General features: G+C 42.1%; 1 protein-coding gene and 1 long non-coding RNA gene across 2 annotated transcripts in view; one reads left to right on the forward strand and one right to left on the reverse strand.

Moving 5' to 3' along the window:
- The window catches only part of LRRFIP2 (leucine rich repeat (in FLII) interacting protein 2), a 110,118-nt gene extending 109,201 nt beyond the window's left edge, over positions 1-917 (reverse strand). The window contains exon 1 of the mRNA XM_010835533.1: positions 862-917. The gene's annotated coding sequence lies outside the window, so the exon portion shown is untranslated. The remainder of the gene's footprint in view (positions 1-861) is intronic.
- LOC104985382 lies at positions 60-3,167 on the forward strand. The gene is made up of 2 exons (XR_824889.1): positions 60-282; positions 869-3,167. It is a non-coding gene; the product is annotated as an uncharacterized LOC104985382 (long non-coding RNA).
- The last annotated feature ends 4,068 nt before the right edge of the window (positions 3,168-7,235 follow it).

Below are 7,235 nucleotides of genomic sequence, written 5' to 3' on the forward strand. Positions count from 1 at the left end.
GGCGACCCGCTCACCCGGAAGTACTTGTGGTCGCGGCGGCGCGCGCTGCGCGACGGGCTTGACCCCCCGCGGCCGACTGCGTGCCGCCGGAGGAGAAGAGACCCGGGACCCCGAGAAGGGTGGAGGCTCGGGCGGCCTCCTGAGGTGGCTCCTCCAGGCCCGCGGGGCCCACCCCGCCCCTCCGCCCCGAGGACGGGGGTCGGGAATGTGAACTGACGCGCGTGCCCGTTGGCGGCTACCCCTGCCTCGGTCACCTTAAGCTGTCCGGCCTAGAGGGCTTGGGTGAGTGGGCCGGGGCGGCAGTTCTAACCGTTGGAACGTAGGTGGGTGGGTGCGGTCGAAGCCCTAGAAGCCTTATTTCCAAAATGAATGATTTTGAAATGATTTCCGGTGAAGAAAGCTGGGGGCGGGGCTGGGGGGAAAGGGAGTCTGCTCAATATCTGATGGACTCTGAGCTGTCATTCAGTCCGAGAGTCTCAGTCGGGATCCACCAGCTTCAGGGCCCTGAAGAAAGACCAGAGGTCCTGCTCTTTGGGAAGCTCATCTTCTAGTGGGGTGGACGGATTTAAGCAAATAAGGTTGACAGATTGCGGTGAGACTCCGCAGGTGATACACAAAGGTGATGAGAGATCCTGTAGGCGAGACCTCTGGCAGGAGAAGACCTCCAGAGGGAAGTGGCAGTTGGGCAGCCTCCTGAGAAGAAGGCACAAAACACTTCGATACAACTTTACCTCCGGGACAGTAATAGGTTCCAGGACCCGCTGAATAAGCCCATGATTCCATGTTAAGAACCTGGCTCGAATGCCTTATAAGGGCTGTTTGTGTGCTGCCCACCCCTGCGATTTCAGAAGGCTTGCTCACCTTTCAGAGTTCATGAGGGCTGGAGTGCGGCACTGCGAGGGAGGCGTGGATTACGGAACTGTGGTCTTTAGGCAGAGAGACAGCAACAGGTGGCTTCATGGCAGGAGGATCATACCATCAGCCTTGGAAAGACAAAGTCTCTAACCTCGCGCTCTTTCTCTTGCCATGTCGCTGTTTTTCTCAAACCTGTGAACAAATATTGAAACTTGTTTTTACCTGGGATCAAGAGGGGCTTAATGTCCCCCCAAAATCATACTATGTTACGATCTGAATAAAAGGATTAATGACGTGTTTTGCTCAGTTAAAGATAAACTAAAAAGCAGACTTGCAAGAGAGAACCTATTCAGGTACCTGAATAATACCAATAATCCAATAATGTTTATTAAGTATTAGTTTATGTGACTGCATAATTAATGGAAAGACTGTTTGGAATGATATTAGGATTGGAAGGGACTTCCGTGGTGGTCCGGTGGTTAAGACTCCGTGCTCCCAATGCAGGGGGTCTGGGGTTCAGATCCATGGTTGGGGAACTATTAATAGATCCCACATGCCACAACTAAAAGATCAGGCATGTCACCAATAACAAGGAAAAAGATCCTTCCAGCCACAGCTAAGACCTGGTGCAGCCAAATAAATAACTACAAATAAATGTGTGTGTATGTGTGTGTGTGTGTGTGTTTAGGATTAGATTCTCTTGCTTTTTAAAATTTTACTTAGTCACTTGTTTTCATCTCATATCAAACTAACAGAGAAAGAAAGGTCTTGCTGTGTCTTCTGGGAAAACCGGGAGGGAGCTCACACAGTATTTGCACAACATTCTACTAAACTCTTAAATACATTATCCCTTTCAGTACTAGGACCGACCTTGAGATATGGGAGTTATTATACCCATTTTAGTAATAAAGTCATTGAGATTCAGAGAAATAATGATTTGCCTAAGGTAACAAAACTAGTAGCTGAGAGAATCTGAGATTTGAAACTGAATTTGAAACTCTCATCTTTCTGGCCCCAATACCCCTTTTACTTTATGCCGTGTTGCTATAATTTTAATATTTAAGAGGGAAATACAAATGAAGCGTCCAGTCAAGCAAATGTCTCTGTTGCTCTTGTAACTTTATTATGAAGGTATACTTTAAGGTAAAGTGCTATAAGGCAATTTTGGAAATTCTCTGTTTTTATTTCTCCCACAGTAGGATATTTGCCATCTGTTACCCCCCCACCAAAAATTTCACTTGTTTCGCATGTGTCTTTTGAAGGCTCCCAAGAGTGTTCTGATGCTAACATTTCGTTATTGCAAGGGGATCCTTACTAAATGCGTCACTCTGAACTGTTTCACAAGCAGTCTTTCCCTGCACATTCTTTCCACCAAAAATATGTGTTCCCAGATCTTTATGGAATATTCTGACATGTGAATGCCCCCAGGTCTGTGTGAGCTAGCTGCTTTAGGGACATATTAATAGATGAAGGAAAAAAATTTTTTGAGCAATGAGGTGGTAGGATTTGTACATTTTTGTTCATTTCATATCAAATCCTTCACATTTTTCTTTGATGATGTCAAGAAATAAAAGTTTTCCTTTCTCAAGAGCAGATACTCATTTTTGCGGTTTTCACAAAATTGACTTTCGCAGACAATGCTATGTTTCACTCTAAGCAGTTCTCTGGAAAACATTAGTTCAAACATTAAAAATAGGATGCTACTTTTTAGGCCTCAATCTTTTTATTAGTAAAGTATGTGTATGTAAGCACACTTTGAAAGCATTTTAAAAATTTTAAAAACTCCTTTCAAACCCGTGGAAACCTAGCAAAGCAACTCTTTGTTTATGTGTATTTGCTTTAAGTTCTGTTTCCAAAAATGCTTTCTTATCTAGATTTACTACTTTTTCTTGCTTTCCTTTTTTTGGTGAGGAGGGGAATTACAGACTCACCAGAAGTTACAAAAATAATACAGAAAAGTCCTCTTTACTCTTTATCCAGTTTCCCCCATTGGCAGCATCTTATATATCTATAAAGCATTATTAAAACTAAGAAATTGACATTTCACTGTCTTTTGATTAGTAGTTTCTTTCTGTGTTTCATCATATTAAAAATTTACCATTTTGCAACAATTCATTTGGCTCTTCTCTCTTTCCTAAATTAGCAAATGATAATATTAATAAGCTTGCCACAGTGCTTGTCTAGAATTACAAGTTTACTAAAAAATTTTGTGAGTTAACACACTTAAATGTGATTTATTTGTAAGATTTTTGCTTTTCCTGCTTATATTGTACCATATCTTCCTGCCCTAATAAACCTATAAATTTATACAACTTGCAAATGTGTGTTTTAATATATACCCTCTGACCACTGAAATATTTGCAAAGAGATTTCTATTAAGGAAAGCAAAAGTTCTCATTTGACAGAAAAGGGAAAAAAAGTTTGTAAACATCTAATTATTCACATGAGAATGCTATGATCTGTTGGTTCGGAAGCCATATCTCACGGCTAATTCTGACTCCATCTGGATTCTCCTAGAGAGAGCAGTTCATCCTTTCCTCTACCAGACAGCAAACAAAGGAAAGAGAAGTGTAATTTCCTTTCTTAAGTCTCAGTGATGTAGGAAAGGATGATGAGAGGGAAGAATTTGGACTTTTGTGTTGTTGTTCGGTTACTAGGCCGTGTTTGACTCTTTACGACCCCATGGACTGCAGCACGCCAGGCTTCCTTGTATCTCCTGGAGTTTGCTCAGATTTATGTGCACTGAATCAGTGAAGCTATCTAACAATCTCATCCTCTTTTGCCCCCTTCTCCTTTTGCCTTCAATCTTTCCCAGCATCAGGGAGTTTCTTGTAGGTATCAGTTATGTATAAAGGCCTCATCGCAAAAATCAAGTGATGGCTTTTCTGTATTGTATGCTCTGTAAATGAGTAATCAAACATCATTCATATTACGGCTCATTTAGCAAACTTACTTGCCTGCTGTGTACCAGGCACCCAGTTTTGCACTGGTAACATAGGAACACAACAGGGTCTATTTTTAAAATGTGTATTAAGCTCTTCCTATGTGCCAAATATTTCCCAGATGCTAGGGATTCAAGGAGGAGTAAAAAGAAAGCTGTGTGAGAAGAAAGTCTTCTCTCATGAAACTTACTGTCTGGTAAAGGAGATAATCACACAAAATTCACTCTATAATCCTAATAGGTGTTACTAAGGGTAGGTATGTGGTGCCTGAGGGTGAGGAGGAGGTAGAAGACCCCAGACTGAGAAGCTGCAGCTGGTCTCTTGCTGATGCTTCGAGTTGCGGCACCAACAGGAGCACTGAGCCCTGACTGGGTGCATTCTCCTGGGTTTCTTAGTCTGACGCATGTGCAGAGAAGGCCCTCAGTCTAGCGGAAGGACAAAAGGAGGCAGAAGTCACCAGCTGGAATCCATCTCGGCTGAGAAATGCGTGCCAACACCAGGACCAAGTGAGATGATGATTGGCCAGAACCTGCCCCCCCCACACACACCCCGAAAACTGCCCCTATGTTAACAATCTAAGCCGACCCTGTTGGGGGCAACTCGCTCCAAGTTCACCTGTGTGCTCCCTTTATACTATTTTGTTTTTTCCACACATACTTGTTTCTTCCACACATACTGTGTTTCTAATAAGTGCTTTTATCGTTTTCACAGTCTTGGTCTGTTTTCTTTCATTAAAGGAAACGAGCTGAGGTCCTTCTTCCAGCTTTTCACCACCAGAATCAAGGGCATTAAAGTGGAATTCAGTCTAACCTGAGGTATCAGAAATGACTTCTAATAAGAGATGTTCTAAGCCAAGATTTAAAACCTCCTCAGAGTAAACTCAGTGCAGAAGTTGGGGAAGAGCAAGGAAGACCACAAAGACCTCGCAAGGGACAAGCAGAGTCCCAGGGACTAAAAAGAAATGAGGGAGATGATGCGAGATGAGTCTAGAGAACTAAAGGGCCACATGGAGGGACCTACAGTCTTCCTAAGGATTCTTATCTTCATTTTGAAAGTAACACAAATTGGAGAGTTTTTAGTAGGAACGACATGATCAGACTTTGTGTTTTTAATGATCACCTTGATTTCAGTGTAAAGAATTCAATCCTTAAATAAGTATGCCCTTGGTGCACACTACAGGCCAAGTACTGGTCTGTGTCCTGAGTCCACAGTAGTGGACAAATGCGGACTCCCTGTTTTTGAGGATCTCATAGACAATACATAAATAGTACATAAGATGGTGAGAAGTGCTCTCAAGAATATTGGAACCCAGGGACTTCGCTGGCAGTCCAGTGGCTAAGACTCCATGCTTCCAGGGCAGGGGCCCAGGTACGATCCCTGGTCAGGGAACTCGGTCCCATGTGCTGCAACTAAGACCTGGTGCAGCCAAATATTACAAAAGAATATTGGAACCCAGGTAAGAATAAGAGGGTTAGGGTCTAGTTGTTTTATTAGTTTGAACCATATGAAAGTACTGCTCTCCTTGCATCTTCTTTCTCTTTTAACCTCAGGATGATATTTAGTTTATGTGGCACAGCTGAGGAGAATGACATTAGAATTACATCATTCAACCTAACAGTTGGAAGAGTCAGAGAAGTCCTAATGAGGTGACCCAGAGGCAAGCTATGCAAACTCACAGCAGGGAGAGCCTCCCAAGCAAAGGGACAGCAAATGCAGAGAATGTACTTAGAGTGTTTGAGGAACAGAGAGGAGGCCAATGTGGCTGAAGAGTAATGGACAAGAGGGAAGATTGGTAGCAGGGGCCAGAGGGTGCTGGGTCTTGTAGACCATGGTATGAAATTTGCTCTTCTTTGAATGAGATGAGCTGTTGAGGAATTTTGACCAGAGGAGCTGCAAGACCTGTCATTTTTTTTTTTTTTTGCTTTTATTTATTTTTTTTAAATTTTATTTTTGAACTTTACATAATTGTATTAGTTTTGCCATATATTGAAATGAATCCACCACAGGTATACATGGGTTCCCCATCCTGAACCCTCCTCCCTCCCCATACCATCCCTCTGGGTCGTCCCAGTGCACTAGCCCCAAGCGTCCAGTATCGTGCATCGAACCTGGACTGGCATCTCTGTCATTTTTAAAAGGACTGTTCTGTTCATGGTAGATTTTAGGAAGCCGATATAGAGATGGATCACTGTAAAATCTTTCAACTTTGCTGTGTTTTTAATTTTTCTTAATAAAATGAGAAGACTTTCCTCTGCTGGATTGTAAACAGACTTTGGTGAGGGGTGGGCAGGGAGGGTGAGATCAGGAAGACCCATACTGCAATAATTCACAGTGTCTCACAGGAGTGGAGACAGACAGAAATGGTTAGATTCCAAATTTTGAAGATAGGGCCAATAAACTTTGCTTACAGAATGGATCCAGATGTGAGAAAAAAAGATAATGCTTAAGGTTTTAGATCTGAGCCACTGGAAGGATGGGGTTGCTATCTCTCGAAATCTGGAAGGCAGTCTATTCAAACAGATTTGGAGGAGAAGACTTTTGGGGCAAGGTGAGTTTGTGATGCCTGTTGGACATCTAAGTGGAGATATCAAATAAGCAATTGAATATACAATCAGTAATTCACAGTAAACATTACGATAAAGATATAAAGATCAATGCCTTGAGAATTAAATGGAAATACTCTGTTGAGCCTAAAGCCCGTGACTCATGCTGTTGTTCTAGGCTAGTTTGTTTGTAGGTGGTTATCAGCTACTTCGTATTACCATTCAGAATATTTATATACATTACTATGTTCTGTTCACTTATGTGCATTACTATCTGCTATTCACAGTTTTATTTTTTAATCTTGGTCTTATTTAAACAGATTATACATTTCTTGAGAAAAGATCTATTTTCTCTTGCACACTTCACAATGCTGTATCACAGACATTTTATAATGCTCATATAGTAAATTATTGGAATGTAGAGTTTGCTGTTATCATAAAGCATCCATTTTCTTACAGGTATTTAATTTGGGCACTTGTAGCTCTCCTCTGAAAATAAGGGTAGAATTGTGATTTTCAATCTATTGCACCTCCAAGCCCATATCAAGTCAGAGAAGTAAAAGAGAGCCTTCTTATGCGACCTACTTAAACTCAAAAACTCTCGCACAGCAAAGGAAACAAAATGAAAAAAGACCCCAGATTGGAAGAAAATATTTGCAAATGATGTAACTGACAAAAAAACCTACAAACAGTTCATGATGCTTAACAGCATCAAAATGAACAACCCAATCCAAAAATGGGCAGAAGACCTAAATGGACATTTCTCCAAAGAAGACATACAGATGGCCAAGGGGCACATGAAGAGATGTTGCTGCTGCTAAGTCACTCCAGTCATGTCCGACTCTGTGCGACCCCACAGACGGCAGCCCACCAGGCTCCTCTGTCCCTGGGATTC

The sequence above is a fragment of the Bison bison genome, unplaced genomic scaffold (assembly GCF_000754665.1).
Source record: "Bison bison bison isolate TAMUID 2011002044 unplaced genomic scaffold, Bison_UMD1.0 scf7180017864043, whole genome shotgun sequence".
NCBI lineage: Eukaryota > Metazoa > Chordata > Mammalia > Artiodactyla > Bovidae > Bison > Bison bison.